Here is a 12,890-nt window from a genome sequence, read left to right as displayed (position 1 = left end):
TACAGACCATATGTTACACATATGGCTCCATGTTTGTCATGGAGACTGCGGAAGTCACAGAATCTGTGACTTCTGCGACATCTGTGACTTCCGCAGTGGCTGATGTGGCTGGCCCCTGGAGACCACATGAGCAGCAGCCTGGGTGGTGGTGGGAACAGCCACAGTTCAGTGGCTCCAAGTAGTAATCCCAGAGCAGAGCCTGGTCCTGGATTCCCCCTGTCCCTGGTCAGTGGCGGGAGCACCAGCACCCCACCCCCGGAATTCCCCCCGGAGGCGGGTATGGCCCCCCTTGTGCCTCCCCCCCCGGCAGTGGCAGGAGCAGCAATGGCTCCTCTTGGGGCTTCCCCTCGGTGGCAACGGGACTACCCCCCAGGCACCTCCCCCAGCAGTAGCGCTCCCCTGGCAGCTGGTGCCAGGGACTCCATCCCCCCACAGTGTTCCCCATTACAGCACCCTCCCCCAAGATTCAATTTATGGAACAAGTCATGGACAGGTCACAGGCCCGTGATTTTTTGTTTCTTGCCCCTGACCTGTCCATGACTTTTACTAAAAATACTTGTGATTACATCTTAGCTCTAATTATACAGAAAGAATTGAAGGTGTGTAACTCATAATAGGGTCTGAGTCTTGCAATGTGGTCTCAAATGAAGCCAGCAGGAAATAAAACAAATGTTTTCTAGAGAGGTTTGTGAATAATTCACTTGATAAATGTACTAAGGCTACCCAGAAATATTTGGTTCTTCATGGAAAATTTGTACTTTTAATTGATAAAGTATTCTACGAAAAATGTAAATGTTTTGATTTTTGGCTGAAATTTTTTCAACAAAAACTTGAAAAAATGCAGAACATACACACACTTATAACAAAAACGTGTGTTTAGTTGAAATCCCATTTTTCAATGGAAAACTTTAACTAGCCCTAGATTTTACCTTCTTTTTCAGTTTACAAAATGTTTATAAGCAGGTGCAATTTCCTCAGATTTATTTGCTATTTGAATTTACTCAATTATCTTTTTTATTCTCTGCTTTGTTCACAAACAGGTCACTGTGAGTATTCAACGTAGTGCTCCATAGTTCACATTTGAGCTGTAGTGACTACCTGGCCTATTTCTGAATGTTAGTCTTTTTCTTGCTTTATTTTCCTCATGCCCTAATGATCATGATACATAAGCCTGTCTCCCAATTCTGAACTAGTTCAATGCTTTAGAATCATAAAATATTAGGGTTTGAAGGGAACTCAGGAGGTCATCTAGTCCAAAGCAGGACCAATTTTTTTCCCCATTCAGTCTGTTTATTCCCTCTTAGCCCATGGCCCACCTGGCCCCATGCTCATTCTCTCTGCAGGCTGGGGATAGAGAACATGTGCTTCTCCATCTTGGCAAAGGCTACCTTCTTCTCATAGTAGGCAGCCTCGTTGATGAAGGCCAGGTAGATGGTGGTGTTGCCCCCGTACAGGATCTCCTCCCCACTGAAGGTCTGGAAGATTGGGTCCCTGGGGTTCAAGGGGAGGAAATCCTTATCCTGCAGCTTGGGATGCACCATGGCTGAGATCTCCCCATCGGGGTAGCAGGGATAGTCCATGCACCCGGCGATCTTGTACACTTCGATCTCAAAGGCAGGGAACACTGTGCCCTTCTTAAAAAGAGTTCAATGAAGTCCAGTGCACAAGCTATGAGGTCTCTCATCTGAGTGAACAGGTCAGATCTCACCATCTGCTGAGGCTGTGGCCCCAACTCCAGCGCTATGCCGACTTTGGCCACCGAGTTGATGGAGTAAGTCTCCCCGCCTGGCAATATGTACAGGTAGATAGGACAGGGGCTCCGTGTATAGTGCATTTGGATGTAGTGGCACATGTGCATGGGCAGCAGGCTCTCCTGAGTCCACGATGAAGTAGGTGCCCATGCTGGCCGTGGTGTTGTGCAGGTCGAACATGAAGTCAAAGGCCTGGGCCGAGCCCTTGGGGCCGTAGGTCTGGTTGATCTCGCGAGCCAGGACCACCTCATAGGGCTCATCCTCTGCCTCTGCAGAGTCCTCCCCGCCTTCCTGGCCCTGGAGCAGGGCGTCCCTGTCTCTCCCCTGCAGCTCAGATCCCTAAACAGCCCCCTAAGGGATTAAACTCACAACCCTTGGTTTAGCAGGCCAATGCTCAAATCACTGAGCTATTTCTCCCCAGCTGCCAGATTGCCATTTCTGGCAATGTCACTCAACCCTCTAGGTCACTTCATAGAGACCCTTGAAGAAACGGAACAGCTGAAGATCAGTATTCCAGTGTCACTGCACAGGGCAGGCTACAGGCAGCATAATCAATAACCAAACAAAAGCAAAAAATTAGGAAAAGTTGCCAAACCACCTGAAAATTCCCCAGACCCTGTCAATCCACATACACAGCCCTCCCCCTTATCGCTGACCAGAGCAACAATCACTTGCACCAATCCAGGCAGGGAGACTGTTCCCATCCATCTCCCTTGCCAATGGCCTGTATGGACATACAGAATAATCAGTCAGCTAGAGTAATTGTATATGTTACGTAAGTTGCCCTAAAGCACTAGACAAGATCTTTCTATGCAATCAAAACACACTTGTTTGAGGGACCAACAGAATTGTTAATAGACCACAGTCTGCGTGTTCAGACAGTAAGTTTGTTCACAGAACAGGGCTTGTCACATCTAGGTCACAAGTTTAAACTTGTAGGTCAGTATTCATTAATGGCCATAAGTGAAATGTTTTCATAGTTTTAGTCCAATTCTGAATGGATAGATGTCCACTACACAAAAACACATTGGCACATTTGCCACTAATGGGTCTCTCTGTTGGCTGTCTCAGAGAGGTCAATGATTCTATGGACATGGAGTATCATACAACCATTCATATTCATAACAGACTTTCACCGTGCAACAACCATTTATAAAATCCTATCTTCGCCAGTCCTGCAAACAACTCAGAAGTGGTTTGATGTATCATTAGAGAGGCTGCTGATGTGACAGCAGCTCTACACAGACACTAATAAGCACCTGCACAGATTCAGTTTCGGGATTGATACCATATTTTATTCTGTTAGAGAGAGTGAAAATGCCATAGATAGTAGAGGAACTTGTTCAAAATGAAGACTGCAAACAAGAAGTTCAGTTTTACTGGATAGCTGTCATTGTCATGAATACATCAGTATAACAAGAGTTATCCAAGTTATCTCCAGAAACTGGGAGAACTCTTCTCTCTTATAATTCTGGATTCACCATAGCAACGATATAATTTTGTAACCTTGCTTAGGTTAAATCAGACCAATCCTCCTCCCCCTCAGAGACTCCTGCTGCTGTTACCCATTGGTCTGCTCATCAAATGACATTTCCCTTAAATAGATACTGTCAGGCCATTTCAAAAAAGAAATCTCTGATTTTTGTTTTTTATTCTCAGTAATTTGTAATTCACCCCATAAGAAACTCTGTCACCTTCCATTTAGTAAAAAGATGTCTCTTTCACCCCCTCCCTTTGCTACTTATGAAGAGTAAGCAGACAAGATTTGGATTCTGACTTCCACATTTTATTTGAATGTGGATAATATTATTGGTGTCAGCTTGGCTCTGGAAATAAGGTGTGTCAGTTAAGTTGCATACCCTATGCTATCTCATTCAGAACAATGATAATATTTTGTAAAGAAATTAATTAATAGTAATTATGTTTAAATTTTTCAGCAATAGGATGTCAGATTTAAAACAAAAATATTTTGAAGACAGAGAATAGTGAAAGAATTCCAAATATTCAGGACTGCATTGGCCAAAAAAAAAAATAATAATAATAATAATAAAAACATTTTTTTTGCAGTTTTCTGAGAACCTGAGCCTAACTGGAGGCCTGACCTATTATTTGAATATGCATTTGCCACAGTTGTGTGATACATTATATTAATTGCGCATGCAATTGCATGCATGCAATTATAATTTCTGCCGTATGTTTTAAGGTGAGGCATTTTCCCCCCCAATTTACTTGACAGCATAATTTTAAGTTTTATCACTTTTCAGGCTGATGTCCCGCCAGTTCTGTTTCATATGGATATTGTGTTTTCCACTGAATTTTTACAGTTTTTACTTCCAAAGTTTAGTAAAGATGTTCAATAAACTTTCAGGTCTGAGATAGTTTAATGACAAGCTGAATATGCTGCAGAGGTTGCATTTTAGTTTAAAGGAACTGTCAGGATTTATTAATAAGAAGAAGTAGATCATTTATAATAGATCAGATAGTCTCTGACAGAAATTGTGTGTTAAAAATGCTAAGCAGTCTTTTGAACATGATTCTTCCTTCATTGAATTGTAGTACTGGATAACCACATTAGTCAGTTCAATAACTATGTTACACTGGTTGTGATTGAAGGCGTACACAAAGTCCACATAAGAATTTACACCCATATAATACTGTACTTGGACAAAACAGGTGAGAAATTTTGTCATATAATTCTATGTGGCCAGCCAAAATGCATTATGTGTAAACATATCTTAGTGTATTATGATGATTTAGCAAATGGCCTCATTTTACAAAGAAGTCACACCAGAATTAGTCAAATGCTAACAGAGTTTATTTTATTTTGGTAAATAGGGTTCTTTAAGCCTCATCAACCAAAAGATAGTCTGTTTGTGGCAAGCTTACTGAATAGTTTATTAAGGGTGTTAAACTAACATGAGCCTTGTACAAAGGATAAATTAAAGTTTGAGTACAATATATAAGAATTGATTGGCAATTTCTTATTCACTATTAAGAACTCTATAGTCCTGATATGAATGACAGAGGCTTAACAAAAATAGAGTTACAAGACAAGACATTTGATGTTATATGGAAGATCCAATCTACTGTCAGGGGGAAGATCAGACACCAAAGGATGAAAATATATAATTCCTTATCGATACATTTCCCTTCACAACGAAAATTAACAGGTGGGATTTTCAAAAGTACCTAAGTGACTTTCTAAACTCCCACCCTACTTCAGTAAATATACACAGGAAATAAAAGCTACTGTCAGAACAGTATAAAAAATGAAAAAGGATTGTGCAAGAGACAACACAGAGATGGATGGTCCAGTGGCTCAGGTGCTAGGCTTAATCTCAGGTGGCAGATTCATTTTCTGGGTGATTTTGCATGAGTCGTGCAATCTGTGCCTCAGTTCCCCATCTGTAAAATGGAGATAGTAGCATTTCCCTGCCCAATAGGGGTATTATGAGGATGAATGCATTCAATATTCTGAGGTGCTCAGATGCTATGGTAATGGGGACTATTATATGTATCATAGCTAGACACATACATATCTCCAGTACTAGAAAAAATGTATTTAATATTATAACTTTATTCTTACTTTTTGATTTACCAGTGCAACAATAGCAAGTCATTAAATATACAAAGTAATAACTAATGCATCACACATCCACACCCTCCCACCCAGAATCAGAAATACTAAGAGAAACATCCTTCAGGCAATAGAAGCAGAGAGTGACTTTCTCCACTCAAGAGAAAGTTTTGGCAGTTACAAATATCCAGTAGAAAGGCAATCTAGACAATAATACCAACTAAATAAAATGTGCTAGCCGATACCTATGCTGTAGTCCCTTTGACCTGCCAGAAGGGCACAAAGGGGCTGTACAGCTGTCCTAACTGGATAGTTAAAATTTCTATCAGTATGAAAAAAATCTTCAGTTAGCGAAAATCCAGCATAGCCAGTTCTAGGCCCCTCCCTTTTCAGCCCCTGCAGTAGAGGGAGAATGTTAGAGGAGCATCTGAAGGAAGGAGGGTTTCAGAGCCTCCACTTACCAGCCAGCATAAGGAAAAGCAATAACCCCACCAGACCCAGGAATCAGGGGAGGATGAAGATGGAACAGTCACTTGCACCAGCTGCAGCTAGGCCGAAACTGAGGATTAGGGGACAATATTTTCAGTGACCTAAACTTTAATTAGAATCCAATGATTATATCCACAAACCAATATTAAATGTTAAACCATCCCTCAGGTACTTGCATATCTTCAAAAGATCAGTGGAAGCAGCACTAACAAGTTCCTGTTTTCATAGAATATCAGGGTTGGAAGAGACCTTAGGAGGTCATCTAGTCCAGCCCCCTGCTCAAAGCAGGACCAACACCAACTAAATCATCCCAGCCAGGGCTTTGTCAAACCTGACCTTAGAGGTTTTTAAAGATGGAGATTCCACCACCTCCCTAGGTAACCCATTCCAGTGCTTCACCACCATCCTAGTGAAATATAGCACATATTGCATGATATTGGGCATGCCACCCAAAGCACAAGTTTGATCATTTAAAATCTCTTTCATCTACTTAGGACTCTAAAGGCAATAGATTTTGCTGCCAAATTTTATCTGACAACCAGGATAATAAAGTTGAAACTCAACCTTCATCTGATTAATTTGAGAAATGAATGCAATCAAGAGCTTATGATGTTCTTGACTGGCTGCATAATATCTGGCATACCAAGACATTAAGACCACAAAAGAGTGTGATGGCCAAATCTCAGAATACATTCCTTGCCCATCATTAAAATCAAATAAACAATGAATATTTTCATTAAAATATTCTTGACTTTAGGTGTGTGCACAGATGAACATGTGTACACATACATGCACACAAACGTCTGTGTTATTTTATATTTCAGAGTGTTTTGTGGCTCCCTCCGAGTCCCATATAGCAATTTGTTCTTTCAACACTTTAATGAGGATCTCCCTCCTACATGTTCCATCCATCCTTTAGCAGCTGTGGATGATGGAGCAGTGGATCTCCATTGGCTAGTTTCTGGGACTTTGCCCTGGCTGATACCTGAGAGAACAACACTACAGCCTCCCTCCTATTACAGGTTTTTCTGACTTTGAGGTGAAGCTAAGCAGACAGATTCTGGTGGGAAGAGAGTGGTGAGCTGCAGAGGCTGCAGGGCACCCACTTAGTGCAGCAACATCTTGACTCTGCCTTTTATCCTTCTCCAGTGTTGCTGGAATGGTAAGCAATGAAATAATAGGGGTTTCATTATCAAGACTATGTGGTGCATCTCCCCATGCATACTAGAGATCCTGCTGCTACCATCACGTGAAACCATTTTTTGGCTAGATTATCCAGACACTGTGCACAGTGACAGCCCAATGACTGTGGGGAGGTTCAGTCAGGGTATTCTTTGGAATTTCACTTGAAATTTAACATTCCACATGTAACTGGCTCATTTTATATACAAGTCTGTTGTGGGGAAACTTGTATATCTTGAGGTTTCTGTTATATCCTTGGGGGCAACAGTTTTAGGAAGAATCACTGGAGACACAGAGAGCTGTAAACCTTGAAGCAGCCATTTATTGCCACACCAGAACTAACCAACAGCCAGCCAAAACTGGCTGGGCTATCCCCTAATAATCTAACTCAGTTGCCATAGCAAAACAAGATTCTATTACCACAACAACCAAATACACAACAGTTTCACCTCCTCAACAAGCCACCTGGTACAAAAGTGGAACCTAGTTGCATGTCCCTTTCCAACTTTATAATTGGTTGACTTTGACTTATGGTTTCAATTTCATCTCCACAAAGCAACAAACCAGAGAAAAGTAAGTTTGTGTGTGCGTGTGTGATGAAAGCTGAGGTTGCCCTTTACAGATATGAAAAAATGGTTCTTTTAACAAGAAGCATGCAGTAGTACCTCCAAGTACCCTCTGATTAATCAGTCCCATAGAGATGGAACCATAGCTTCATAAACAGAGAGAAAATAATGCCCAAAATATTTTAAAAACATTTTCAGAATATTTTTCTATAACATATGTGACACATACATAAAATATAAGTGGTGAGATAGAAAGGTTTTATCAATACTTCTTTGGGACTTACCCATAATGAAAAGTGTGTCCAAACTAATATGGATAAAACTTTAAAAACTCATCACACCATGATACATTTTCTCTCTCTCTCTGTATGTGTATATAAAGTGTGTGAGTATGTATGTATAATTTCTTTTCCATACGAGCAGTTAGAAATCCAAGACCTAATACTTAAGGTCTCAGACTAATCCACTTTTCTAAAGCTATATAGAGATCAAAGGAAAATGGGAAATCATTGGCATATTTGGCAAATTATCTACAATTGTAATTAAAAAGTGATTATCAAAGTGTGAAGAGTACTTGTATTTTTAAAGGGCATATTGTGTTTTTCATGGTTTTACTTTACTTTAAAAGCATGCTTTGAATAAGGTTTCTGTTGTTCCAGTACCCTGACTCTTTTGCACTGACAGTTTTAAATTGTCCTGCTGTCATTGGTTAGCAGCATTATAATTTGACTAGATTAAGATGCAAAATTCAATGTTGAAAATGAGACATCTAGCATCTTGTATTACAGCTTGAGGAGTGGCTTCACTAAATTACTTATAGGCACTAAGTGTCTATCTTGGTTCTTTCACAGGTACTCATGTTCACATATGACATTGACCCTGAAATCCAAATTCAAGATGATTATGTGAAGAGTGATCAATTTTCAATGTAGCAACAGAGAAGAAAACAAAAAAAAATTGTCTTATGTGACTTGGCTGAATACTTCAGATCTGTGTCTTTAAAAAGTGAATTGTTTATGATGCTGATTAGGCACTCTTCATATTTATTTTAGAACAAGCCCATTGCAAAATCTTTAACAGGAAAAGACAGAAATCATGTTGCTAGTAAGATCCTGATAGATAACCTGTGCTTTCAGGTGCTAGATAGCAGCTGTAGCCCAAGGTGTCTTCCTTCTATATGTATACATTCTTATATGGCTCCCATCACCATGGTATCTGAGTGCCTTTTTTCAGCCATGTCTATTAAGGAGATTGCTTTATTTCCTTTCAAGTATGGACTGCTTTATTTCCTTTCAAGTATGGACTTCTCCATGTATTGCAAGGGACTCTATGTGGGGCTGCAATTGCAAAGCACTCAGACTACCTCTCGTATAGAATTTGGCTCTCCACTTACCTCATCTTGTTTTTTCTGTGATCATATGACAGGTAAGCTTCATAATCTCTGCTGGCTAAATTTACCTGACACATCTTCAGCTGGGGTTAATGGGGGGAAAAGAAGGTGGTCATTTGATGAAACAGCACTAATGAGGTATATCAAACTTGGTAACAGTGGGAATAAGGCTACAGGAAAGCAAGAATCCCTACAGAAAGGGACAGAAAATGCATCAATAGAAGAAAGAAAAAAAACCAGTGATAACCCCACAAGGAACAACTTCATAATCAGTGTACTAGATTCTGACCTCATTTATGCTGGTGTAAATCCAGAATAACTCCATTGGCTTCAACAGGGTAACTAAGATAAGAATCTGTTCAGAAGTGACAGAACAGAAACTAAAACTGAAATACTTTCTACCCTGAATATTTGGTATTGTTTACATTTTATTACCCTAGTTTACCCAGGATATGCAATTTATATTTTGAACTGAAGTACATTAAATTGGAATCCCTGAAAATGATAGGCCCTAATTAGAAAGATGGAGCAATAGCACTGCTACAGTGTCAGAATTAGCCCTATATTTGAGAACAATGGGTAAGTCAACAAATCCGCACACCACCCCAGGTTTAAGCTTCAACATCCTCCTTTCCTCTAACAGTAAATCTGACAATATTTCATGAACAGATGGAGGAAGTGGTGAAGAATGAGAAAGTGATTTTCATGTTACAAATAGTGACAAATGATAACCAGTGGCTCAGATCCATCTGGCAGCACTTTTACTCTCACCTTTTCACTTTGCCTTGCCCCATACGACTTTCTGCTTTGATTAGTTCGGGCACCAAGTGTAAGGGAGTTTGTCGGTTAAAGTTAACAGTACTTTCATTGTTTTGGGGAGAGATATATGAGTTTCAGGATGGTTCCCCACAGATACCCCCCACCAATCAAAAGGGCAAAGGAGGACCGGAAGTGTATTTTGAAAAATGTTCATTTGCTTGTATGTAATTCTTATGAAGTGTAGGAGTGATTTAAGTATATACTGGGGAGAGCTGATATTCATGGCTGGTCTTAGAGTGTGAACAGGAATATGCACAGCAATGTGTGTGAGCTTGCTTTATGTCACATTCATGTAAAAGGAGGAATGGTTAAATGAATAGGGTGTGGGTTCATTTGCAGGATAGGAATAGCTAGGAAACGTTTCTCAAAACTGGCTCGATTCATCCTTATATGCAGCTGGTACCTTATGAAATCAGCTACTGTAAAATTGCAAGCACAGTAGCTGACTTTTCAAAATACTGCAGTGTATGCTGGCTATCAGTCAGCAGGCTCAAGCCTATACTGCTTCATTGTTACCTTTATTCTGGTCTCCTTTGCTTGGGGCAAAGCAAAAAATTAAACTGTCCCTAAACAAAAATGTCTGATGTATTTTCATCTTTCCCTAATAATTTTAAAATGCATGTTTATAAATTGTCTGGTAAGTGGGTCTTTTTTCTTCCATGTACTGACAGTGTTTCTAATGAGGACTTCAATACTGAATATTTACATTACATCCATACTTTTACAGCTAGTTGTATTACATACCATGTATTTTTTCATATTCACATATATGAATCAGCAAGCAAGGTCCCTTACCTTCCTATTTTTGTGCTCCTTGAGAATTTCCTTCTTTACTGATACAGAGATCCCAGAACTGCTAGCTGCTCTGAGTAGGCAAATGTCTGCACCCATTGAATGAGTGGGACTCCATCTGGGCACAGGGGCTTATCCATGCAGAACAGAGTTATGCATGCTTGCTAAGAAGTGAAATCAGTGCATAAGTTCTGATCTAATTTATACTGATATAAATGTGGACTAAGTCCACTGAAGTCAATTAAGCTACTCTAGATTTGCACCAGCGCAAATGAGATAATAATTTGGCCCACTGAGTTTAAACATGCTCATAACATGTGTTATGTACTTTTTCAGAACATAAGAATGGCTATACTGGATCAGACCAGTGGTCCATCTAGCTCAGTATCCTGTCTTCTGACAGCGGCTAATGCCAGATTCTTCAGAGAGAACGAACAGGACAAGACAATTATCGCATGATCCATCCCCTGTCGTCCAGTTCCAGCAGCTGGACATCAGAGGCTTTAGGGATACCCAGAGCATGGGGTTGCATCTCTGACCATCTTGGCTAATAGCCACCGACGGATCTATCCTCCTTGAACTCATGCTATAGTTTTGGCCTTCACAAAATCCCAGGCACAGCATTCCATTGATTGACTATGCATTGTTTGAAGAAGCACATCCTTTTGTTTGTTTAAAACCTGATGCCTAATGTCGTCATTGGGTGATCCCAGTTCTTGTGTTATGTGAAGAGGTAAATAACACTTCTTTAGTCACTTCCTCCATCCATGATTTTATAAACCTTGATTTTATCCCTCCTTAGTCATCTCTTTTCCAAGTTGAATATGGAAGTTGTTCCATATCCCTAATCATTTTTTGCTTTTCTCTGTACCTTTTCTATTTCTAATATATCTTTTTTTGAGATAGGGCGACCAGAATTGTATGCAGTACTCAAAGTATGGGCATACCATGGATTTATATGGAGGCATTATTATATTTACTGTTTTATTATTTATCCCTTTTCTAATTGTTCTTAACATTGTTTGCTGTTTTGATTGCCAGTGCACATTGAGTTGATATTTTCAGATAATTATCCACAATGATCCTTCTTGAGTAGTAACAGCTTATTTAGACTCCTTCATTTTGTTAATTTAGTTGAGATCATGTTTTCCAGTATGCATTACTTTGCATTCGTCAACAATGAATTTCATCTGCCATTTTGTTGCCCAATCACCCAGTTTTGTGAAATTCCTTTGTAACTCTCTATGTGTTTTCGACTTAACTATCTTGAGCAATTTCATCTGCAAACTTTGCCACCTCACTGTTTAGCCTTTTTTCCCAGATCACTTGTGAATATGTTGAACAGCACCGATCCCTTACAGATCCTATGGGGACCCTGCTATTTGCTGCTCTCCAGTCTGAAAACTGACCATTTATTCCTACCTTTTGTTTCCTGTCTTTTAACCAGTTACTGATCCATTAGAGGAACATTCCTCTTATCCCATGTCTGCTTACTTTGCTTGAGAGCCTTTGGTGAGGAACCTTGTCAAAGGCTTTCTGAAACCAAGTATACTATAATTGACTGGATCACCCTGGTCCACGTGTTTGGCGACCCCCTTAAAAGTCTTTAATAGATTGGTAAGGCATGGTTTCCCTTTACAAAAGCCATGTTGACTCTTCCCAATAAATCATGTTCATCTATGTGTCTGATAATTCTGTTCTTCACTATGGTTTCAAATAGTTTGCCTGGTACTGAAATTAGGCTTAATAGCCTTTACTTGTCAGGATCACCTCTGAAGTCTCTTTTGACCTTACATTAGCTATCCTCCGGTCATCTGGTACAGAAGCTGATTCAAGTGACAGTTTACATACCACAGTTAGTAGTTCTGCAATGTCATATTTGAGTTCCTTCACAACTTTCAGGTGAAAGACACCATTTGGTCTTGGTGGCTTATTGCTGTTTAATTTTTCGATTTGTTCCAATATCTTTTTGGGTAAATTTGCAGATTTATTTATAAACTGATCATTATCAATAAGGTTTATTATACCATTTGAGTCACTAATAGTGAAGGAAAAAAAAAGTAATGCAAAACTAAAACCAAAAGTGAATCTTTTTCATGTCCAAATATTGGATTTCATCTAGATAACATTAGATAGTCTTCTCCTGAACATCTGAGTTTCAGCTGAATGTGATGGCAAGGAAGTACTAGAAGAAATTTTCTTCATGGAATTTCCAGCCAAGTCAAAACCACAAAGTCCTGGTTTAATGAGATTTCCAGCACAACTTCCAAAATCATTGAAATAAACAAACAAACAAAAAAACTTCAGATGGTGTGGATGTTTAT

The 12,890-nt window shown here is 39.7% G+C and overlaps 1 pseudogene; it reads right to left on the bottom strand.

Moving 5' to 3' along the window:
• Nucleotides 1-1,328: 1,328 nt before the first annotated feature.
• LOC115654036 lies at nucleotides 1,329-10,665 on the bottom strand (annotated as a pseudogene).
• Nucleotides 10,666-12,890: the final 2,225 nt, after the last annotated feature.

Source organism: Gopherus evgoodei, chromosome 6, assembly GCF_007399415.2.
Source record: "Gopherus evgoodei ecotype Sinaloan lineage chromosome 6, rGopEvg1_v1.p, whole genome shotgun sequence".
Lineage (NCBI taxonomy): Eukaryota > Metazoa > Chordata > Testudines > Testudinidae > Gopherus > Gopherus evgoodei.
The sequence above is the reverse complement of the archived record's forward strand: the minus strand, read 5'-3'. Positions and strand labels throughout refer to the sequence as shown.